This window comes from Elephas maximus, chromosome 17 (genome assembly GCF_024166365.1).
Source record: "Elephas maximus indicus isolate mEleMax1 chromosome 17, mEleMax1 primary haplotype, whole genome shotgun sequence".
Classification (NCBI taxonomy): Eukaryota; Metazoa; Chordata; class Mammalia; order Proboscidea; family Elephantidae; genus Elephas; species Elephas maximus.
This window is the reverse complement of record NC_064835.1, coordinates 37453109-37479165: the sequence shown is the minus strand read 5'-3', so window position 1 is coordinate 37479165 and position 26057 is coordinate 37453109. Positions and strand designations below refer to the sequence as shown.

General features: G+C 38.7%; 1 protein-coding gene across 5 annotated transcripts in view; it reads left to right on the top strand.

Annotated features, from left to right (window-relative positions):
* The window catches only part of OPCML (opioid binding protein/cell adhesion molecule like), a 1635517-nt gene that overhangs the window by 1463257 nt on the left and 146203 nt on the right, over positions 1 to 26057 (top strand). The gene's annotated exons all lie outside the window — the stretch shown is intronic.

The following is a 26057-nucleotide window of genomic DNA, read 5'->3' as shown; positions in this document are numbered from 1 at the left end:
AGCAGTCAGGTGCCACATCACACATGGCCCTTTAAAGGCTTTGGTCGTTATTCCAAGAGCAATAGAAAATGCAAAGAAAGTTTCAAGTAAGAGAGGTTGGAAATAAGATGTTCGTGTGTCTCGATTTAACTAGGAACATTTAGTCTCTGATGTACTCATTCTGACTGTAAACCTGGCAAGTCACTAAACCTCTGTCCCTATCTTCCCACCTATTAAAAAAAAAAAAAGTTGCCATTGAGTCGATTCTAACTCGTAGTGACCCTATAGGACAGAGTAGAATTCCCCCAAAGGATTTCCAAGGAGTAGCTGGTGGATTTGAACTGCTGACCTTTTGGTTAAGCTCTTAAACACTGCACCACCCAGGCTCCCATAAAACAGCAAGGGACTAGTAATAATATGCTTCCCTTATGGAGTAAGGGAAAATAGAATTTGATAACATCTATCCCAATACTTTCTAGATTATAGTATAAAAATGGATATTAACATGTATCATAGCAAGTGAAAAGCCCAACTAACTCAAAAGTAAAATTGGAATTGGAAAGGCATCATTGCTGCACTGCTGCCTGTTGTAAGCTTTTTCTATGCAATTGCTATATCATATTATGCTACTGAAATCAGTCGGGCACTGATAAAATTGAGACCAGCTTTACAAGCACTGTAGATTTAATTGGCCTCAGCAGTGGTTCCACAGTGACTCTTGCTGCTGAACAAAAATCCTGGGCTTCAGTAGAAAATAATAAGCAGCCTGGTTCTTTATTAACACCCTGCAGCCACTCCTGGAGATAATGTACCTGAATTTAGACATTGAACACCTTCATCTGGCCAGATGTTGAGGAACCCCAGAGAACTTTGATTCCTCCCCCACTCCGTGATGACCACCCTTGATAACAGATTTAACAGGCAGGGCCATCTATGTCCACCTGCCTGCCTTGGCCTTTTCTTTTCACAGCCAAGTACATCTGTTTTTAGAAACGTTTGCATTCCCAGAGTAAAACTTTCTATAAATCATGTTTTCTTGCTTAAGCTATTTTAAATTGAATTTTTGTCGCTTACAACCAAGGTAATTCTGATTAAATTCACCATGCAATATATAAGGCAGATGTACTTGAGGTGAAAGAAACATAGCCTCTGCTATTAACTTATAGTGAGGTAGGAGAGGGACAGGTAAACAAAAAATTGCAACATAGTGTGGGAAGTGCCAAGCCAGCTCTAAGAACTCCTCTTTCCTATGTAAAAGAGACAGCAGGGACTACCTGGAGTCCTTGGTCAAACACTGTTTCCATCATGGGTTGGAGAAGACCTGTGACAGGGTTCGGAAGTTCTGGGCGGGTTACTGAGGGGTTGTGTATCTAAATCACCTAGAATCAGTGTGAGGCAGATACTGAGCTTTGCTCAACATCTGGAGGTCATCACCACCACCTCAGTACATCCCAGTGCACAGTGCCCACTTGGGTGACCAGCAGGACTTAAGCATGCCTACCTCGAGCTAGAGGAGATAGTGGAGGTTCACAGGTGGAATTCTCACTGTCCATGTGGGAGCCCTGGGTTCAATGTCCAGCCAGTGCACCTCATTCACAGCCACTGCTCCTATATCAGTGGAAGCTTGTGTGTTGCCATGATGCTGAGCAAGTTTCAGCACAGCTTTCACACTAAGATGGAATAGGAAGAAAGGCTTGGTGATTTACATCCGAAAATCAGCCGATGAAAGCCCTGTGGATCACAACAGTCTAATTTGCAACCAATCGTAGGGATGAGACAGTAATCACAGGGCAGTGTTTCCTTCCATTGTGTATAGTGTCACCATGAGTAGGGGGCCAACTCCACAGAAACTAACAACAACAACCATGAGCTAGGCATGGAGGATTCAGTCATCAGTGACCTAAACGCAGCCTCTACCCCATCAAGCTCTCTCTACTCTGGGTGAACTTCTTGAAGCTCAAATAGTTTGTCTTAAGGAATTCACTAATACTCGCTCAAGGTGGTATGCTCCACCCTAGCCAGAAATGATTCCTCTCCCCTCCCTATACTTAGGTCCTTTGCGAACAGGTATACAGACTTGCACAGTTGTGGCATCTAGCACAATGCCTTGTATTTCAAAGGTGATCAAAAACACTGATAGAATGCATGCACGCATACGTATTTATCCTATATCATGCCAGAGAAGAAAAAGGAGAAGGACACTGTGAATCCATCTAGACCAGTTCTCAGATCAAGGAAGCAATACCTGGGTGGTGAAAGGGAATTGTGATGTACAGAGTGAGGGCTGTTTGGGGAAGGCACTTCATGCTTTATCTGTGTTAGGAGCAGGGCTTGTAACTGGTTCATTCCAATTTGACCTCCTGCTGACCATTTACATTTCCACCCCAGCTATACTGAATCAGAATCTGCGTTTTAATAAGATCCCCCTGAATGAACCATTTGGAAGCCCTGGTTAGAAGGCTGCAGAAGCTTGTGGTCTGATTTCCAAAGTGCTTTCTTACCTTTCCACCCCCATTGCTCCTAATCCATCTTTCCCTAAAAGTTATATACTGTACTGGATACCTGGTAGTCTTACTGCTGAGGCTTTATATATATCATATTTTCACACAATAGTGAGTCTCCCACCTCTGTATGTCTAGATCAGAATGTTCCATGATCTGGAAGGTTCTTCATTTTCTAACTAGTCCAGTCCTTGTGCAAAACCTAGGTGTCATACTAGGGTTAAAGTTCACCAACAAAAGACATAGATCCCACACATGTTCTATTAGTGCATGGCTAAACACACCTATAGAAATGGAAGGAGGTCAGCTTTACCAGTGGCACTGTTCTCCCATGGCCAGCAGGATCATCCCCAGGTATGGTCAGTGCAGGGTAGATGTTCACCACTCTCCTGCACTTGTCCAGAGACCCTGTTCCTCCTCACCAGGGACAGATATAGACGTGGGGTTGGCCTGGTGCCATATGGTGCCTGTGCCTGTGCAAGAGACAGAGGAAGTTACTGTGTGCCCAAAACAGGGTGAAGCCTTCCCCAATAAGGAGAAGACACTGGGAAAGAGTGAAAGACCCAATTCCCAGCCTCCTTATCAGAGATGTTCTAGACCCAAGGCCTTTGCTTGGGCAACCTGGATGGGAAGCACAAAGGCTGTGTGGCAGACCATACCCCAACACTAGGCCTCATTGGAAAACTCACTAACTATATAAAGTGATGCACACACAAGGGTTCGTATGGGTTGTCTAAACACACACAGTTCAATTTTGACAAATTGGGCCAGTGATCTTAACACCTCAGACTCATGAATTTCTCTCTGGGACAGTAGAATTTTGAATTTCCCTGTCTCTGGCAGGCTCTTTTCTTCCCATCTTCTTTCGTAGAGCACTTGAAATCATAGGTATTCCAGGCTCAGCTCAGTTATGTCTGAGGTTGAAGTATGATTCCAGAAGTGGTGGGAGTAGGGGGAAATACTTCCCTTCTCAGTTTAAATGTAGTGACCACACGTAATTAGCTGTCCCTCTTTGTATGAGACCCAGAGGAGGAATGGAAAGGAAGAAGCAACCCACTGTGGCTTGGAGGATTTTAATTGGAGTGGGGCCCTCCAGTCTTAAAACATTCCAGACTCTGAGAAGAAACCTCCACTCAGGGTAGGTAAGATCTAAGGGGGCTGATCTCATTAAACAAAAATAGTTGATTGTCACTTTGAATCTAGGCATCCCAGCTGGAGGCTGTGATTGACTCACGCACAAGCAAGGGCTAGATTTGAGCAATCGCGAGGGAGTCTGATCTCCCATGAACACCTAAAACATAGCCTTAAGGCCCCACTCCATGTCACTGCTGGTTACATGGGGAGACTCATTAGTCAAAGCAGACAAACGCTAAAATTTGTTCTGCCTTTTCTTTTTGTTTTTTTCTTCTCCTTGTTTTTTTCTTGTACTACTAACAATTTACCCACTCCAGAAACTCTTACTGGCTAGAGATACCCCCCTGGGGTGCTGGGAACAGTTTGATTTTAATGATACTCTAGGTGATTTTGCTTCCTAAAAGAAATATTCAGCAAAATAACTGATGTAACCAGAGCTACCTGTGTCTGCTTCCCTAATTCTCTTCCTTTTCCTCACAAAATCTCAGCACACCTCTGTTCTCCACCCACTGCAGTCCATAAATGCTTTCATCTGGGGCCTCCTCCTGCTCCACCGAGCCGGTGCTTATTTGTCCGTGCACAAATTGAGCTGGATTCAGTAATTACAGCTGCAGTGAAAGGGTTTGTCTCCCCTATGGGTGGTAAGGATGTTGCCAGCACTGCTCATGAACAAACCAGCCTTTTTCCAGAGCATCATGGGGCTGAGGCGAGCTCTGGGACATCAGACAGAAAGATATAAAGAAGCTAGCATTTGGAGCTTCATCTCTGGGCCAGGCTGTACCTCAACCCACTCTTTATTCTTTCCTCTACTCAGGGACCCTTCTTTTATTGTTTTTACTCCTGGCCCAGTTCCAAGCTCCTTGCAACATTCCACATTCCTTTTCTGCAGGATTTTCTGTCCCAGAGAGCACAAAGGCAGTTAGAACAAAGGCAATTTGGCAATAAAGCTTTGAGTCACAGTTTAAGAGTGTCCTGATATTCCTAGCTCCTCTGTTTCTGCCTAAGGTGTGATGTACCTAGATGCTTCTGATCCCCCCTCTAGCTGGGTTACACACCTGAGAACCCAGGCCTTCCAATACCCAGCAGGACTCCACAGAGAAAGCAGAGACCACAGGCAATGCAGAAGGACAGGCTTGCCGGCTATCCCGGTCTCCTAGTGCTGTGGGCTGAAAACATCTTGCCTGACTCTCGGAAAGCCTACTATTATTTGTCCCCCTATTACTATTTTGGATCATGGTTTCTTGCCAAACCTTCATTAAGGCAGACAGAAAACTAAGATAGAATAGAAAAGGATGGGTTAGTGGACAGGACAGGACAAAACAAAACAAAATAAAACAAAATAAAATACAGGGATTAGAATACACATTTTTACAAAGGAGGAAATGAAGGCCTAAACTGGTTAAACAGATTGTAGCTGGAAACAATATTCTTTCAGTTCTGCGTTCATTTATGTACTCTGGACACCCTGGTAGCGCGCAGTGGTTAAGTGCTAAGGCTGCTAATCAAGAGGTGGGCAGTTTGAATCCACCAGACACTCCTTGGAAACTCCATGGGGCAGTTCTAGTCTGTCCTCTAGGGTCACTATGAGTTGTAATCAACTTGATGGCAGTAGATTTTTTAATGTATTCTTTAAAATAATTCAAAAAATAATTAACAAGTACCTATTTGTGGCTCAGAAACCCTGGTGGCGTAGTGGTTTAGTGCTATGGCTGCTAAGCAAAGGGCCGGCAGTTTGAATCTGCCAGACATTCCTTGGAAACTCTATGGGGCAGCTCTACTCTGTCCTGTAGGGTCACTATGAGTCAGAATCAATTCAATGGCGGTGAATTTTTTTAATGTATTCTTTAAAATAATTCAAAAAAGAATTAGGGAGTACCTACTTGTGGCTCAGAAACCCTGATGGTGTAGTGGTTAAGTGCTATGACTGCTAACCAAAGGGACGGCAGTTCGAATCCACCAGCCGCTCCTTGGAAACTCTTGTCCTATAGGGTCACTATGAGTCATAATCGACTTGATGGCACTGGGTTTGGTTTGTTTTTTTTTTTTTTTTGGTATTTTTGGCTCAGTGGTTAAGAGCTAGGCTGCAAACCAAAAGGTCAGCAGTTCAGATCTACCGGCCACCCCTTGATAACCCTATGGGACAGTTCTACTCTGTCCTATAGATTTGCTATGAGTTGGAATCAACTTGACGGCAACAGGTTTGATTTTTTGTTTGTTTGTTTAAATTAAGTGTCTGATACTGTCCTTAACACTGGGGATAGAAAGATTTTATCTATCTATCTGTCTGTCTGTCTATCTATCTATCATCTATCTATATGTATATACTTGGAAACCCTGGTGGCATAGTGGTTAAGTGCTATGGCTGCTGACCAAAGGGTCGGCAGTTCGAATCTGTCAGGCGCTCCTTGGAAACTCTATGGGGCAGTTCCACTCTGTCCTATAGGGTCGCTATGAGTCAGAATCGACTCGATGGCACTGGGTTTGGTTTTGGTTTTAGTATATATATACTTGTTCTCAAGAATATCATAGTTTAGTGAGAAACATAGTCATGGTAATATGTAATTATAGCAAAATGTAGTAAGTTCATTAGTAATATATTCAAAATGCTATGGGTTCACAAAAGAAGTTAGCTTAAATCTAACAGGGAAATATGGAAAAGTCAGGAACGGCTTCCTGGAAGAGATATATAATGACGCATAAATCTTAAGTGTTAGTCAATGGAAAGATAACACTATGGCTGAGGTATAGGAAATGAGGACTATTCCAGGCAAAAAAGACAACAACGAGAAAGACATCCAAATGAGGAATAACATGGTATAACTGGAAATATGCAGACAGTTTAGTGTTGTTGGAGCGTAAAGTGTGAAATCGTAACCCAAATAAAATTGGGTTTTCTTGTGTTTGGTCTAATTATGACATTGCATTACAAGAAAACAAGGACTTGATCACACCTATCAAGAAAAAAAAAAAAAGTACATTAATGTAAGCTCCATCTTTACCCAAATCTCTCAAAATGGCCTGAAAAGGACAAATGTGTTACATAACATAGTAAAATAATTAAATGGTGCTTTTGACCAACGTTTTTCCCTGAATGTTACTCATAAGATGGCAATCTTTTCTGTTTCCCTTCTACATTCCGTAAGAACTCTAGACTATCACATTCCTATTTTCTCACCTTAAGTATCTGGTCTCTTCTTATTTCAGTAGTAACTTTATCATTTGTAAATCAATTTAGCTTGTTTTCTTAATGTATTCACTTCTGTTGTTCTACCTATTATCCTGATCAACATAAAGCCTAAGAATCAAGACAAATATCTATGTCTTGTTATATATACCTATTCCTCACGTATAGGGTGATAGTAAAAAATACTCACTGTCCAACAGTTTGGCAGATTAATGAGGAAACGGCATGGCAGCAACTGCTGCAGAGCGTCCCCTCCTTCTAGGAGGGTCTCCAAGGTGGGCCATACTGCCCCACACCCTCCGCTCCCTCCTGCCGGCAGGGGTGCTGGGTCCAGCTGCTGGACAGAGCCAGCCTCCTCCGTGGCCATGACCTCCGGGCAGACATGCAGGCAGCACTGAGCCCACAGGCACCTGTCCTGAGTTCCCAGCTTCTATGCAGCCTAAAGCCCTGAAGCTCAAACTTGCTGTGGGGTGGAAAGGGAGGAAAGACAGAGGCATGGGAGAGGGTATTTGGAAGAAGTTTAATGACATTCCAAAGTGAGCCGAACTGGGCCTGAAGCCTCCATCTCAGTGGGGCTGGTTGCTTGACCAGGCTCCCACTGCCCTTGCAGGAAGCCAGACCTGGAGGGCAGGCAGGCTCCAGTATCACAAATGTAGGCCCTGCAGGGGTAGGAGTGAAGCCCTGGAGGCAGCTCCTGGAGGGATGATGTGACCCAGCAGAGGAGGAAGGTGAAGTGGTTAAGCTTGAGCTCTCCAGTCACACAGCCCAGCTTCATCCAGTTTTGTCTCCTCCAAGCCTCCTTCTCTGCAGAGGAATAATCCGTAACTGGACTTGTCACAGTAATGAGCAAATCAGAAAATCTTAGCTGTGATTTCTATCATTTGTTTTCTAAATTAAAAAAAAAAAAAAAAAGCAGACAAATGGATGGGTGAAAACAGAAAAAAAAAAATCCTCCATTTTCACATAACAAGCTAGAGTCTCTGGAACCTAACCATGTAGATAAGTGAGGAGTGAGTGTGTTAATATTTTTGTTTCTAAGACACTGGTGTGAAACAAGGTTTAAGAACTATGTGGGGATCAAATCATGATCTGCTAAAGAGACAGTAATTATAAGGTAAGAACAATTTTTGAGGTAATAATTTACATAAAATCAAATATATCTATTCTAAGTGTAGACTTTGATGAACTTTGACAAAGGTATACAACTGCATAACCACTACTTCAATCTCAATGTAGATTATATTACCGTTACCTCAAAAAGTTTCTTTTTTCTTTATTATGGTGTGTTCACACAATGGATACTACACAATGATTAAGAACAATGATGACTCTGTGAAACATTTCATAACATGCAGGAATCTGGAAGGCATTATGCTGAGTGAAATTAGTCAATTGCAAAGGGACAAATATTGTATGAGACTACTATTATAAGAATTCTAGGTAAGGTTTAAACACAAGAAAATACTCTTTGATGGTTACGAGAGTGGGGAGGGAGGGAGAGGGATATTCACTAACTAGATAGTAGACAAATTTTTTTTAGGTGAAGGGAAGGGCAGCATACAAGGGATAGTCAGTACAACTGCACTAAACCAAAAGCAAAGAAGTTTCCTGAATACAACCAAATACTTCTAAGGCCAGAAAAGCAGGAACAGGGGTCTGGGGACCATGGTTTCAGGGGACATCTAGATCAATTGGCGTAACAAAATGTATTAAGAAAATGTTCTGCATCCCACTTTGGTGAGAGGCATCTGGGGTCTTAAACACTAGCAACTGGCCATCTGAGATGCATAAATTGGTCTTGACCTACCTGGAGCAAAGGAGAATAAAGAACACCAAAGACATATGGTAAAGATGAGTCTAAGAGGCAGAAAGGACCACATAAAACAGAGACTCCATCAGCCTAAGACCGGAAGAGCTAGATGGTGCCCGGCTACCACCGATCACTCCACTGACAGGGAACGCAACAGAGAATCCCTGATGGAGCAGGAGAACAGTGGTATGCAGATCTCAAATTCTCATAAAACGACCAGGCTTAATGTCTCACTGAGACTGGAGGGACCCTGAGGGTCATGGTCCCTGGACCCTTTGATAGCCCAAGATTAGAACCATTCCTGAAGCCAACTCTACAGACAGTGATTGGACTGGACAATGCTGGTGAGGAGTGAGCTTCTTGGCTCAAGTGGACACTTGAGAGTATGTGGGCAACTCCTGTCTGGTGGTGAGATGAGAGGGAAGAAGGGGACAGGAGCTGGTTGAACGGACACGGGGAATACAGGGTGGAGAGGAAGAATGTGCTGTCTCATTAAGAGGAGAGCAGCCAGGAGTACACAGCAAAGTGTATATAAATTTTTGTATGACAGACTGTATTTGTAAGCTTTCACCTAAAGCACAATAAATAAATATTCTTTTTTCTTCTTCCTGATCATACTTCACGCTCACCCCTAGCTTGCAATTTGAGGTAAATGCTAATAATCTATTTTCCAGTAATATACACACCTCAAACCAAGCCATTGAGTTGGTTGCGACTCATGGAGATCCAATGTGTATCAGAGTAGAACTGTCCTCCATAGGCTTTTCAATGGCTGTGATCTCACAGAAGTAGATTACCAGGTCTTTCTTCTGTGGCATCACTGGGAAGATTTGAACTGCCAACATTTCAGTTAGTACCAACCAAAAAATTTGTTGTCAAGTCAGCTCAGACTAATGGTGCCCCGTGTATCTGTCGGTTTATCTTACCATGGTGGCTTGTGTGTTGCTGTGATGTTGGAAGCTATGTCACTGGTATTTCAAATACCAGCAGGGTCACCCATGGTGGACAGGTTTCAGTGGGGCTTCCAGACTAAGACAGACAAGAAAGAAGGACCTGGCAGTCTACTTCTGAAAGAAATTAGCCAGTGAAAACCTTATGAATAGTAGCAGAACATTTTCTGACATAGTGCCAGAAGACGAGCCCCTCAGTTTGGAAGGCACCCAAAAGAAGACTGAGGAAGAGCTGCCTCTTCAAAGTAGAATCTACCTTAATGGTAGGGATGGAGTCAAGCTACCGGGATCTTCATCTACTAATATGGCAATACTCAAAAGGAGAAGAAACATCTCCAAACATCCATTAATAATCAAAATATGGAATGTACAAAATATGAAACTAGGAAAATTGGAAATCATCAAAAATGAAATGGAAGACATACACATCAATATCCTAGGCACTAGTGAGCTGAAATGGACTAGTATAGGCCATTTTGAATTGGACAATTACATGGTCTACTGTGCTGAGAATGACCACTTGAAGAGGAATGGCATTGCACTCATCAAAAAAAGAACATTTCAAGATCTATCTTGAAGTGCAACACTGTCAGTGATAGGATATTATCTATATGCCTACAAGGAAGACCAGTTAATATGATTATTATTCAAATTTATGTACCAAACACTGAGGCCAAAGATGAAGCAATTGAAGATTTTTACCAACTTCTGTAGTCTGAAATTGATCAAACATGCAATCAGGATGCATTGATAATTACGGGTTATTGGTTCTTTTTTATTATTATTATTGGAATGCAAAAGTTGGGAACAAAAAAGAAGGAACTGTATTTAGAAAATAAGGCCTTGGTGATAGAAACAATGCCGGAGAATGCATGATAGAATTTTGCAGGACCAGAGACTTCTTCATTGCAAACACCTTTTTTCAACAACATAAACAGCGACTATACACGTAGACCTTGCCAGATGGAATACAAAGGAATCAATTTGACTATATCTGTGGAAAGGGAGGCTGGAAAAGATCAATATCGTCAATCACAACAAGGCCAGGGGCCGACTGCAGAACAGACCATCAATTGCTCATATGCGAGATGAAGTTGAAGAAAATTAAAACAAGTCCATGAGAGCCAAAATACAACCTTGAGTATATCCCACCCGAATTTAGAGACCATCTCAAGAATAGATTTGACACGTTGAACACTAATGACTGAAGGCCAGAGGAGTGGTAGAATGGCATCAAGGGTATCATATGTGAAGAAAGTACGAGGTCATTAAAAAGATAGGAAAGAAAGAAAAGACCAAAACGGATGTCAGAAGAGACTCTGAAACTTGCTCTTGAACATAGAGTAGTTAAAGCAAAAGGATGAAGTGAAAGAGGTGAACAGGAGCTTTCAAAGTGTAGCTCGAAAAGACAAAGTAAAGTACTATAATGATATGTGCAAAGACCTGGAGTTAGAAAGCCAAAAGGGAAGAACAATGCTCAGCATTTTTCAAGCGGAAAGAACTGAAGAAAAAATTCAAGTTGCAATATTGAAGGATTCTATGAGGAAAATATTAAACAACGCAGGAAGCATCAAAAGACAATGGAAGGAATACAGAGAGTCACTGTACCAAAAAGAATTGATCAGCCTTCAACCATTTCAGTGGGTAGCGTATGATCAGAAGTGACAGTATTGAAGGAAGAGACCAAAGCTGCACTGAAGGCATTAGTCAAAAACAAGGCTCCAAGAATTGGCAGAATACCAACTGAGACGTTTCAGCAAATGGATGTAGTGCTGGAAGTGGTCATTGGTCTATGCCAAGAAATTTAGAAAGCAGCTACTTGGTCAATTGACTGGAAGAGATCCATATTTGTGCCCATTCCAAAGAATGGTGATTCAACAGAATGCAGAAATTATTGAAGAATATCATTAATATCACACTCAAGTAAAATTTTGCTGAAGATCATTCAAAAACAATTGCAGCAGTACAGGGAACTGCCAGAAATTCAAACCAGATTCAGAAGAGGATGTGGGATGAGGGATATCATTGCTGATGTTAGATGGATCTTGGCTGAAAGCAGAAAATACCAGAAAGATGTTTACCTGTGTTTTATTGACTAAGAAAAGACATTCGACTGTGTGGATCATAAATTATGGATAAACATTCTAAGAATAGGAATTTCAGTACACTTAATTGTACTCATGAAGAACCTCTACATAGACCAAGAAGCAGTCATTGGAACAGAACAAGAGGATGCTGCATGATTTAAAGTCAGAAAGAAATCTTAGCATATGTACTCTTTTGTTTCTGATTTCTTTCACTCAACATAATACTTTTGAGTTTCATCCATGTTATTGTGTTCCTTCCTTTTTATTGCCGAGCAGTAATCCATTGTGTGAATATATCAAATTTTTCCCCCTCCCCGTGAGTGATATTATTTATTTTATGTCACCTGCCTGAAAGGTGATCTCTGGGAGTGGTTTAAATTCCAAGTTTAAGGGATACCCCAGGGGAATAATTCAGAGGTTAATCCAGGCTCTCCTGGTCCAGTAAATCTGACTTTTTTTTTTTTTGGAAATTTGAGTTTTGTTCTACATTTTCTTCTGTTTCTATCTGAGATCATTTATTGAGTCCCTGGTGGGAATGGTTGGCAGTTATAACAAATTGTTTTACCTAATTACAAGCTGATGAGCATTTGGGTAAATCTACTTTTTGGCTATTATAAGTTGCTGTGAACATTTATATGCCAGTCATTTTGGGAACATGTATTTTCAGTTCTCTTTGGTTAATGCCAATAAGTGGAATTGGTAAATCATAAAATCTTCCCTGCTTCCTCTAGAGTCAGAGACCAGGGCCACTTTACCCATTGCCTTCAAATCGATTCTGGCTCATAGCAACCCTATGGGACAGAGTAGAACTTCCCCATAGGGTTTCTAAGGAGTGGCTGTTGGATTGGAACTGCTGATCTTTTGGTTAGCAGTCCAACTCTTAACCACAGTACTTCCAAAGTTGTACCATTTAACATTCCTAACAGGAAAGTATACGTGTTGTGGTTGCTCCACATGCTTGCCAACACATAGTTTTCTGTTCTTTAAAGTTCATCTCTTCTAATAGGTGTGTGGGGTAAAACACTGGGTTTTAAGTCACATTTCTCTGATGATTAATGATGTTGAACATCTTTTCATATGCCTATTGGCCATTTGTATATCTTCTTTTGTAAAATATTGATTGAAATCTTTTGACAGTTCTTAATTATATTGTTCGCTTTCTAATTGTTGTTGTAATAGTTATTTATATATTCTAGAGGCAAGTCCTGTATCAGATATATGTATTAAGGATATTTTCCCTCAGCCTGTCTTGTGTTTTTGTTTTCTTAATGATGTTTCTTGCAGAGCTAGCATTTTTAATTTCAATGATATCTAATGTATTGATATTTCATTTTATAGCTCTTAATAGGTCTTAACCTAAGATTATAAAGGCTTTCTCTGTAGGTTTTATTCTAAAAATTTTAGAGTTTTGGCTTTATTGTTTAGGTCTAAGGTCCGTGTTTATGTTTGTTTATATCCATGATGGGTCAGGGTTGAGGTTCATTTGTTTGTTTTTGTTTTTTACATGTGACTATCCAGTTGATCCAGCACTATTTGTCGAAAACACTATTTTCTTCCTATGAGTTACCTTGGTTTCTTGGTCAAAAATCAATCTACCAGGGGAAGTGACAAGATGGTTGTGTAAGCAGTTCCTGCTTCGGTCCCTCCACAAAAGTGCCAAAAAAAAAAAAAAAAGCAGAAACTGGCAGAACCAACTTTTTCTGTACTCTGGAAATTAGTTACAGTGTTACAGCAACTAAGTAAATGCTGAATAAAGAAAAGATGGCTTTAAAATAGTGAGAAAGCTTTGTTTTTCCACGGGCTAATGCCCTAACACCTCTCCAGCTCAGTGGTCATCTTAAAGCAGTAGTGTCTCACACTCCCATAGAGTGGCCCTGGTCTCTGACTCTAGAGGAAGCAGGGCAGATTTTATTCGTAGGTTATAGGGTATACCTGTTCTAACCCATCTGGGGGTTTCTTGAAGGACTGAAGCAAATCACTTATCTCAGTTTGGTCTATCTCAGAGTTCATACAGAGTGAGAAAGCATGAAAAGCGTAACTATCCAGGGATAAGTGATATGATTGTGGAATACATTAGAAGCTTAAGCACTAGGGAGAGAAGCCTGGAAGAGAGTTTTTCTGGGAAACTAGGGTATCCAAAAGAGCCATGTATATGGGGAAATTGAGAAAGTCACACATGTCCAAGGAATATCCATGCTCAGAAAATACCAGAAAAGCCTGTATTTTCACCTTGGACAGATATCTAGGCTCTGCAAAACTAAGTGTTGAAGAAGTGTGCTGGCACCACAGAGTCAATCTGCAAATACTGGAGAAGATTTGTTTGTTTTGCCCTGGTGTTCAAGGAAATTTGTGTCAAAGTGGTAGCTGAATAAAAACTAAGGAACAAAGGCTTCAGTATCCACATACAACAAGGAAAGTAGTTTTGGGGAAATAGGGGAAGTGATTAAACAAATGGAGTACTACAGTCTTCAACAATAAATAAAAACAAAATTTAAAAAATGCAGCAAACCCTGGGGAAGAGGGAGAGTCTGATTTTTATAGACTACATTATAATATTCAGTTTTCAACAAAAAATAACAAAGAATACAAAGAAGCAGGGAAAGACGACCAATTCAGAAGAACAAAATAAAGTAACAGAAACTGGCCCCGAGTACCTGTGAAAGCCCAGATAATGGATTTATTCAACAGAGACTTTAAAATAACAGTAGTAAATATGTTCAAAGAGCTAAATGAAAATATGAACAAAGAACTAAATGAAATTAGAAAAAATGCAGATATAATCTGAGAATTTCAATAAAGAGAAATTATGAAAAGGAACAAAACAAAATACTGGAGCTGAAAAGTACAATAAATGAAATAAAAATTCACTATAGGGGTGCAATATCAAATTTGAGCAGGTGGAAGAAAGAATCAGTAAACATGAAAGTAGGACAATTGAAATTTTTGAGTCTGAGTAGCAAAAATAAAATAAAGAAAAATGAATACATTCCATGGGACTAGTGGGACACCATCAGGTGGGCCAACATACATACTTTGGGTGTCTCAGAAAGAGGGGAGATAAAGAGAAAGAATATTTGAAAAAATAATGGTCCCAAACTTCTCAAATTTGATGAAATACATGAATCTACAAATGCAAGAAGCTGAATAAACTCCATGTATGATAAACCAAAGAGGCCCACAGCAAGACACATTATAATCAAACTCTTGAAACCCAATGACAAAGAGCGAATCTTGAACACAGCAAAAGAGAAGTGAATCATCACATAAAAGAGATCCTCAATGAGATTAAATGTTGATTTTTCCTCAGAAACCATAGAGGCTGTGATGATATATCTACAGTGCTGAAAACAAACAAACAAGCAAAAAACAAATAAACAAAACTGCAAATCAAGAATTCTCTATCTAAGAACACCGTCCTTCAAAAATAAGGGTAGTAGCATGACATTACAATTTAACAAAAGCTGCAGGAGTTGATTACCACTAGACTGGCCCTACAAAAATTGCTAAAGGTGTCCTTCAAAAGGAAAGGAAAAGATTGTACAATCATCCAAGGTTGTATGAAGAAATAAAGTTCTATGGTAAAGGTAATTTCATGGGCACGTGCAAAGGCCAGTTTTATTGTATTTTGGGTTTGTAACTCTACACTATTTAAAAGACAAATGCATAAATAAAATAAATTAAATTAATTCATTAATGGACACACAATGTATAAAGATATAATTTGTGACAGCTTAAAGGGGGAGTTGTATAGGAAGTGAGTTTTTGTATGCTACTGAAGCTAAGCTGACTGAGTTTCTCTTTGGGGTGGTGAAAAAAGTTTGGAATTAGAGAATGGTGATAGTTGCCGAGCGTGGTGAATGTAATTAATGCCATTGAATTTACACATAAAACTGGTTAAAATAGAAAGTTTTATGTTATATATATTTTACCACTTTTTTTTTTAATCAATTCACCATTGGTTGGGTCTCTTTCTGGCTCTGTACTTTTTCCCTTAATCTAGATAGCCTTTGTCAGTGCTACCCTATTTTGTTTATGGTAGCTTTATAATAAGAAGCCCTGGTGGCACAAATGGTTAAGTGTTTGGCTACTAACTGAAAAGCTGATGGCTCGAATCCACCCAGCAGTTCCACAGAAAATACAGCCAATGGTCTGCTTCTGTAAAGATTGCAGCCAAGAAAACCCTATGGGGTAGCTCTACTCTGTCACATTGGGTATCTATGAGTCAAAATTGATTTGATGACACCTAACAACACCTTTGTGGTCATGAGATCAGATAGTCTAAATCTGCCAACTTTGTTCTTTTTCATATTTTGCCATTTTATGTTTTTTGTATTGTCATATAATTTTAGAATCAGCTTGACAATATTTACACAAACACACAAAAGTAATGTTCTTAGTATTCTGATTGGGAATGCATAGTAACTATACCATTTTGGGGACAATAGACAGCTTAACAATATTGAGTTTTCCAAACCATGTGTTATATTCTTTCATTTATTTAGGTCTTGTTTAATTTCTCCCAATAATTTTGTATTGTTTTCAGTGTATAAGTCAAATGTAAATCATGTTTCTTTAATGCTATTGTAAATGGGGTTTTTAATTTTTATTTTATTTATTTACTCTTTAAACTAAAAACAAAAAACAGTTGCACTGGAGTCAGTTCTGACTCATGGTGACCCCATGTGTGTCAGAGTAGAGCTGTGCACCACAGGGTCTTCAGTGACTGATTTTTTCAGAAGTAGACCACTAGGCCTTTCTTTCAGGGTGTTTCTGGGTGGACTTAGACCTCCAGCCGTTTGGTTAGCTACCAAGTATATTAACTGTTTGTACCATTCAGGGACTCCTGTTTTTAAATAAAGCTTATATTTTAGAGCAGTTTTAGGTTTAAAGAAAAACTTGGCAGGAAGTTCAGAAAGTTCTCATATACCGTTGCTCCTCCCCTCACACTTCACAGCGCCTAATTTCTGATGTTACTAATATCTTGCATCAGTGTGCTACATTTGTTACTATTGATAAGCCAATATTGATGCATTATAGTTAAAAAAAATCCACGATTTATATTAGGGTTCACTCTTTGTGTTGTACAATCCTTTGGGTTTGACAAATATATAATGTCATGTATCCACTATTACAGTATTATACAGAATAGTCTCACTGCCCTAAAAATCCTCTATTATCTACTTACTCATCCCTCCCTTCCTCTTCCTGAACCCTTAGCAACCACTGACCTTTTTACTGTCTCTATACTTTTACCCAGAATGTCATATAGTTAGAAATCATATCTAGCCCTTTAAAACTGGCTTCTTCCACTTAGCAGTATGTATTTAAGTTTCCTCCATGTATTTTTGTGGCTTCACAGCTCTTTTTTTTTTTTTTTAATAAGTAATATTTTAATTTAATATTTCATTGTATGGATGTACCACAGTAGTTTAGCCATTCATCTATTGAAGGACACCTTTTTTGCTTCCAGTTTTTGGCCATTAGGAATAAAACTGCTCTAAGCATTTGTGTTCAGGTTTTTGTGTGAACATATGTTGTCAACTCATTTGGGTAAATACGTAGGAGTGTGATTGCTAGGTCATATGGTAGGACTATGTTCAGCTTTGTAAGAAATGCCAAACTGTCTTCCAAAGTGGTTGAACCATTTTGCATTTTTGCCAATGAGTAGGGGTTCCTATTGATCCCAGCTCCTCAAGAGGAATTGGTTCTGTCAGTCTTTTAGATTTTAGCCAATTTCATATGTATGTAGTGATATCTCGGTGTTTTGATTTTCAATTCCCTGATGACATATGATGTTAAGCATATTTTCATATACTTATTTGCCATCTGTATGCCTTCTTTGGTGAGGTGTCCATTCATATGTACTAGTCCATTTTTAAATAAAGTAGTATGTTTTCTTATTGTTGAGTGTGAAGAGTTTTTGTACATTTTGGATACATCCTTTATCAGATATATGTTTTACAAATATTTCCTCCCACTCTGTGACTAGCCTCTTTATTCTCTTAGTAGTGACTTTCACAGAAAAGAAAATTTTACTTTCAATTAGGTACAAATTGTTGCATTTTTTTTTCTGTCGTGGGTCATTATTTTGGTGTTATATCTAAAAAGTCATCAATAACCCAAAGTCACCTAGATTTCCTCCCATTTATCTTCTAGATGCTTCATCAGTTTGCATTTTACATTTAGGCCTACGATTCGGTCTCAGTTAATTTTTGTAAAGATATAGTCTGTGTCTAGATTCATGTTTTTTGCATGTGATGTCCAGTTGTTCCAGCACCATTTGTTAAAATGATTATGCTTTCACCATTGAATTGCTTTTGGTCCTTTGCCAGAGATTAGTTGGCTACGTTTGAGTGGGTCTATTTCTGGATTCTCTATTCTGTTCCTTTCATCTATTTGTTTATTTTATTTTTTTAATACCATACCATCTTGATCACTATATCTTTATAGCAAGTGGGAACTCATACAGAGCTAGCTCTTTGACTTGGTTCTTCAGTATTAGCTATTCTGGATCTTTTGCTTTTTATATAAAAATTTTGCCAATATCCACAAAAAACCTTGCTGGAATTTTAGATGGGATTGCTTTATATCTCTCTAGGTCAAGTAGCGAAGAACTGACATCTTAAAGATATTCCATCTTTCTATCCATCAACATGGAATATCTCTTCCATTTATTTAGATCTTTGAATTGTTTCATAAAAGTTTTGTATTTTCCTCATATAGATCTTGTACATATTTTGTTAGGTTTATACCTAAATATTCCATTTTGCGTTGCTAACTCAATGGTGTTGTGATTTTAATTTCAAATTCCAATTGTTAATTTCTAGTGTATAGGAAAGCAAGTGATTTTTGCATATTAATGCTGAATCCTGTGGTGTTGCCACAATCATTTATTGATTCTAGTAAGTTTTGTAAATTACTTTGGAATTTTACATAGATGATTATATTCTCTGTGACTAAAGAAAGTCTTATTTCTTTCCTACACATTATTAGGCCTCTTTTTTTGCTTGCCTTATTCATTTCCTAGGTCTTACACCAATACAATGTTAAATATAAACGATTATGGCTGTCATTCTTGCTTTGCTCCTGATTAGAGGAAAAGTATTCATTTTCCCCATTAAATATTATGTTAGTTGTAGGTTACTTTATAGATGATCTTCTTCATATTAAACAAGTTGCCTTCTATTCTATTTGTTGAGTATTTTGTGTGTGTGTGTGTTTCTGAGTTGATGTATTTTGTCAAGTGTTTATTCTGCATCTGTTGAAATGATCATAGAATGGATTACGCTGATGGGTTTTTGCATTTTAAATCAACCTTGCATTCCTGGGATAAATCTCATGTCATCATAATATGCTATTTATTATTATTATTAATGCCCATGTTTTGTTAAGTACTTTGCATCTGTATAAGTGAGGCAATTTTCTGTAATATTATTGGTTTTTAGTATCAAGGAAATTCTGGCCTCATAAAATTAGTCGGCAAGTATTTTCTCCTGTCTATTTCAGAAAGTGTTTGGGCATTATTGGTTTATTAATATTATAAAGCAATTTTAATAATAGTAATGATTAATGGTATCTTTGTCTTTTTCACTGGAAAATCTTTTCATCTTTTTAATGGAAATATTTCCAGTGAGTCAACATTCTCTTTCATTTATCTTGCATTTTCAGTACTATAGTTTCCCTGCTCCATTATCTTCTCATTTCTGCTTTAGAGTAATTGTTGACCTTTTGGTCTCATACAGATTTTTTTTTTTTTTAATAGAATGCCATACTCATGGGTAATATCCTTTGTTTTGTGTGCTGCTCTGTTATTTTACTAAAAGGTGATCTCAGGGGATAGTTCCAGGTCAAGGTTTAAAGAGTATCTCAGGGCAATGGTCTCAGAGAGTCCGCTGGTCTCAAAGGGTCCAGGGAGTCTAGACTTTTTAAGAATTTGGGTTTCATTGTGCATTTTTCTCCCATTCTGTCAGGTTTTGTCTATTCAGAATGGTCAGTAGTGGTAGCTGGGCACCATCTAGTTCTTCTGGTCTCAGGGTGTATTAGGCAGTGTCTTGCATTATTACCCCTTCTCTGAGATTTTGGTTTCCTTCTTTCTCTTTTGCTTGTGACTACTAGAGACCCATAGTTGTATCTTAGATGGCTGCTCACAAGCTTTTAAAATCCCAGATTGTACTTACCTTACTGGGATGCAGAAGATGAACTTTATGAATTGTATTATTTCCATTGACTGAGTTGTCCCATGATACTAAAGCCCTAAGCCTTCAAACTCGGAAAACCACTCTCTTAAGGTGTTTGGTTATGTCTGAGAGGTATCTGTAATTTTGTCTTCTATGACTATATATGCCTGCACACACATAACTGTACTTGCATGTATACATAGTTACTTCTATCTGTGCACACATATATATACACCTGAACCTACCCGTACACCTCTATTCCTAAATACAAGGTTTTTTTTTTTTTTTTGCTGTTGTTCTTTTTTTGTCACTGTTTGTGTTGTTGCCAAATTATACATGTCAAATTCTTTAATACAAACATCCTTTTCTCTTGAGTGCTTCTTAGGGACATCATTTACTTTGATCAGCTCTGCTCACTACACTCACATTTGATGCTACTTTTCCCATTTCCAAAAATAACAAGTGTCTATAATCTAAGATATGATTCCCCCTAACCTCCAATCCCTCCCTTGTAACCACCAATGAACATTGGTCTTTGTGTGTGTGTATGTATATATATATATTTCTGTTCTTTCTTCTTATAAAAGTGGGACCATAAAATATTTGTCCTTATGTGATTGACTTATTTCACTTAGCATTATGCCTTCCAAGTCCATCCATGTTATAATATTTCACAGACTCATCATTGTTCTTTCTGATTGTGTAATATTCCATTTGTATTTATGTACAACATTTTGCTTATCCATTCATCCAATGATAGACATTAAGGTTATTTCCATTTTTTTTTCTATTGTGAATAAAGCTGCAGTGAACATGGGTGTGCACATATCTGTATCTCTTTTATTAGATATCTAGTGTATACACCTAGGAGTGGGATTGCTTGGTCATAAGATATTTCTATTTCTAGTTTTTTTGAGGAAGCACCATATCATTTTCCATAGTGGTTATACCACTTTACAGAGCCACCAGCAATGTATAAGGGTTCCAATCTCACCACATTCTCACCAACATTTGTTATCATTTTTTTCGTGCCATTTTAGCTGGGGTATGTTGGTACCTCACTGTAGTTTTGATTCGCATCTAACTAATGTCGCTACGAGTCGAAATCGACTCGAAGGCAATGGGAATGGCTAATATGGAAGCCATGGTGACACAGTGGTTGAGAACTATGGCTGCTAACTGAATGGTTGGCAGTTTATATCCACCAGCTGCTCTGTGGAAACTCTATGGGGCAGTTCTACTCTTTCCTTTAGGGTCACTATGAGTCAGAATCAACTTGACAATAACTTTTTTTTTTCTTGGAATGGTTAATAGAGGAGAAAGATATGGCAGTCTTCTTTGGTAAAGATTAACAGCCTTGTAAACCCTGTGGGGCAGTTCTACTCTGTCCTATAGGGTTGCTATGAGCTAGAATTGATTAGATGGCAATGGAGGCTTTTTAATAGCTAATGACTGGAGCCCTGGTGGTGCAGTGGTTAAGCATTTGGCTGCTAACCAAAGGCTGACAGTTCGAATCTACCAGCCACTCTTTGGAAACCCAGTAGGGCAATTCTACTCTGTCCTGTAGGGTCACTATGAGTCAGAATCCACTTGATGGCAAGGGGTTTGGTTTGATAATGATTGTGAGCATCTTTTCGTGTGTTTGTTGGCCACTCGAATGTCCTCTTTGGTGAAGTGTCTGTTCATGTCCTTTGCCCATTTTGTAATTGGGTTGTTTGCTCTTTTGTTGTTGAATTGTTGAAGGTTTCTATAAATTTTGGAGATTAGGCCCTTATTGTATACATCATTTCAGAATATATTTTTCCCATTCTCTGGTTGTCTTTTTAATCATTTGATAAAGTTTTTTGACGAGCATGCTTTTGTTGTTGTTGTTGAGAATACACACCTACATCAATTAAGCATACATTTTTTATTTTTATGAGGTTCCGATTATCTATTTTGTCCTCTGCTGTTTGTGCATTTAAAGTTACATTTGTTAACTTGTTTTCAACAGAAGATGAGTTCCCATATTTTTATTCCTATATTTTCTTCCAAGAACTTTACAGTTCTAGGTTTAACCTTTAGGTATTTGATCCATTTTGTGTTAGCTTTAGTACATGGTGTAAAGTATGGTTCCAGTTTAATTTTTTTTTTTGCAAGTGGCTATACAGTTTATTTATACATTTATTAAAGAGAATGTTTCTTCCTCATTGAATGGACTTGACCCCTTGTTGAAAATCAGTTGTCCATAAATGGATGGTTTTCAATTCTATTCTATTGGTCCTATGTGTCTATAGTTGAACCAATACCAGGCTGCTGTGATTATAGTAGCTGTAGAGTATGTTTTAATATTAGGGAGTGTGAGTCCACCTACTTTGTTCTTTTTCTTCAATATGGTTCTGGCTATTTGGGGTCTCTTTTCTTTCAATATAAAGTTGGTCAGTAGTTTTTCCATTTCAGTAAAGAATTTTGTTGGCATTTGTATTGAGATTGCACTGTATCTATAGATAGCTTTAGACAGAATTGACATTTTCACTATATTAAGCATTCCAATCCATGAACATGGGATGTCCTTCCATTTATCTAGATCTCATTTGGTGTCTTGTAGTGGTATTTCATAGTTTTCATTGAATAAGTCTTTTATGTCCATGGTTAGGTTAAATCCTAGGGAATTTTATCATTTTGGGGGCTATGGTAAATGGTGTTGTTTTCTTGATTTCCTCTTTGGAGTACTCCTTTCTAGTGAAAGAAGCCTAACTGATTTCTTGGGTTTTGGTCTTATACCCTGTAACATTGCAGAATTCTACTAACTCTATGAGGTTTTTTTTTTTTTTTTGTGTGTGTGTGTGTGTGTGTGTTTTGGTATCTTGAGGGTTTCCTTCGTATAGAAAAGGAAAGAAAGAAAAGACCAAAACAGATATCAGAAGAGACTCTGAAACTTGCTCTTGAACATCAAGTAGCTAAAGCAAAAGTAAGAAATGATGAAGTAAAAGAGCTGAATGGAAGATTTCAGAAGGTGACTCCAGAAGACAAAGTATTATAATGACATGTAAAAAGCCCTGGAGGTAGGAAACCAAAAGGGAAGAACACACTCGGCATTTCTCAAGCTGAGAGAACTGAAGAAAAAATTCAAGCCTTGAGTTGCAATGTTGAAAGATTCTACTGGGGAGATAGTAAATGACACAAGAACCATCAAAACAAAATGGAAGGAATACCCAGAGTCATTATAACAAGCAGAATTGGTCAATGTTCAACCATTTCCAGAGTAGCACGTGATCAGGAACCAGTGGTACTGAAGGAAGAAGTCCAAGCTGCACTGAAGACACTGGCAAAAAACAAGGCTCCAGGAATTGATGGAGTACCAATTGAGGTGTTTCAACAAATGCATGCAGCTCTGAAAGTGCTCACTCATCTATGCCAAGTAATTTAGGAAGACAGCTACCTGGCCAACTGACTGTAAGAGATCCGTATTTATGCCTATTTCCAAGAAAAGTGATCCTATTGAATGGGGAAGTTATCAAACAATATCATTAATATCACAGGCAAGCAAAATTTTTCTGAAGATCATTGAAAAGTGGCTGCAGCAGTATATTGACGGGGAACCGCCAGAAATTCAAGCCAGATTCAAAAGAGAACATGGAACCGGGGATATCATTGCTGATATCAGATGGCTACAGACTGAAAGCAGAGAACACCAGGAAGATGTTTACCTATGTTTTATTAACTATGCAAAGGCATTCAACTGTGTGGATCATAACAAATTATGGATAACATTGAGAAGAATGGGGATTCCAGAACACTTAATTGTGCTCATGAGGAACCTGTACATAGATCAAGAGGCAATCATTAGAACAGAACAAGGGAATACTGCGTGGTTTAAAGCCAGAAAAGGTGTGCATTGGAGTTGTATCTTTTCACCAAACTTATTCAATCTGTACGCTAAACGAATAATCTGAGAAGAATGGGGCATCAGGATTGGAGGAAGACACATTGATAACCTGCATTATGCAGCTGACACAACACTGTTTGCTGAAAGTGAGGACTTGAAGCACTTACTGTTGAAGACCAAAGACCACAGCCTTCGATATGGATTACACCTCAACATAAAGAAAACAAATATGCTCAAGACTGGACCAATAAGCAACATCATGATAAACGGAGAAAAGACTGAGGTTGTCAAGGATTTCATTTTACTTGGATCCACCATCAACACCCATGGAAGCAGCAGTCAAGAAATCAAAAGACATATTGCATTATGCAAGTCTGCTGCAAAAGACCTCTTTAAAGTATTGAAAAGCAGAGATGCCACCTTGCAGACTAAGGTGTACCTGTCCAAAACCATGGTGTTTTAAATTACCTTATATGCATGTAAAAGCAGGGCAACAAATAAGGAAGACCAAAGAAGAACTGATGCCTTCTAATTGTGATGCTTGCGAAGAATATTGAATATGCCATGGACGGCCAAAAGAAAAAACAAATCTGTCTTGGAAGAAGTACAACCAGAATACTCCTTAGAAACAAGGATGGCAAGACTACATATCACATACTTGGACATATTATCAGGAAGGATCAGTCCCTGGAGTAGCACATCATGATTGGTTGAGGGCCAGTGAAGAAGAGGAAGACCCTCAGCAGGATGGATTGTCACAGTGGCTGCAACAATGGGCTCAAGCATAAAAACGATTGTGAGGATGGCACAGGACTAGGCAGTGTTTAGTTCTGTTGTACATAGGGTCACTATGAGTCGGAACTGACTCAGCGGCATCTAACAACATTTATAGAGTCATGTTGTCTGTGAATAGAGATAGTATACTTCTTCCTTTCTGGTTTGAATGCACATTTCTCTGTCTTGCCCTGTTACTCTAGATAGGATTTGCAGTATAATATCAAATATGAGCAATGGTAATGGACACCCTTGTCTCATTCTCATTCTCAAGGGGGAAGGTTCTTAGTCTTTTCTCCACTGAGAATAATGTTGGGTGTTGGCTTTGCATATATGCCCTTAGTTATGTTGAGAAATTTGCCTTTTATTGCTAGTTTGCTGAGAGTTTTCATCAGGAAAGGGTGTAAGATTTTATCAAATGGCTTTTCTGAATCAATCGTTATGATCATATGGTTCTTTTACTTTGTTTCATTGATGTTGTATATTACATTGATAGATTTTCTAATGCTGAGCCACCCTTGCAGTTCTGGTATGATCACACTTAATCTTGGTGTATTATTTTTTTGAAATGTTGTTCAATTCTGTTGGCTACAATTTTATTGAAAGTTTTTTCGTCAATATTCATGAGGGATATTGGTTTTTAACTTTCTTTTTTTTTTTTTCTGATGTCTTTACCTCGATTTTTGTATCAGGGTGATTCTGGCTTCGTAGGATGAGTTAGAAAGTATTCCTTCTTCTTCTGTGTTTTAGAAGAGTTTGAGTAGAATTGGTGTCTGCTCTTCTTGGAACGTTTGGTAAATTTTCCCAGTGAAGCCATCTGGACCTGGGCTTTTCTCTGTTGGCAGTTCTTTTGATGACATCTTCAATCTCTTCTTTTGTTGTGGGTCTGTTTGTATTTTCTACCTCTGTAAGGAACTCTGATGGAGGATTGGTAAAGCACTTAGCTAATAACCAGTAGGTTGGCTGTTTTAACCTAACACCTGCTCCATGGGAGAAAGATATGGCAGTCTGCTTCTGTAAAGATTTACAGCCTTGGAAACCCTATGGGGTGGTTCTACTTTGTCCTGTAGAGTCACTGTGAGTTGGAATCGACTCAATGAAAAAAAAAATTTTTTTAACCTTTGTTTGTGTTAGTTTAGGTAGGTAGTGTGTCTCTAGGAATTTGTCCATTTCATCTAGGTTTTTTAGTTTGTTGGAGTACAATTTTTCATTATATTCTGTTATGATCCTCTAACTCATTTGTATCTGTTTTATTTATAAGTTTTATTGCGTTTAAGGTGAAAGTTTATAGCTTGAATTAGTTTCTCTTTCAAAAATTTTTGCACAAATCATTTCGCGACATTGGTTGCAATCCCCACGATGTGTCAGCACTCTCCCCCTTTCCCTTTTCACCCCAGGTTCTCTTGTGTCCATTTGTTCAGTTTTCCAGTCCCTTCCTGCCTTCTCATCTTTGCTTTCAGGAAGTGTTTCCCATCTGGTCTCCTATACTTGATTGAACTAAGAAGCCTGAAAAGTGGGCTTCAGGAGTGGCTTCAGTTCTGAGATAGCAGGACTTTTGGGGGCCATAGTCTTGGGGGTTCCTCCAGTCTCTGT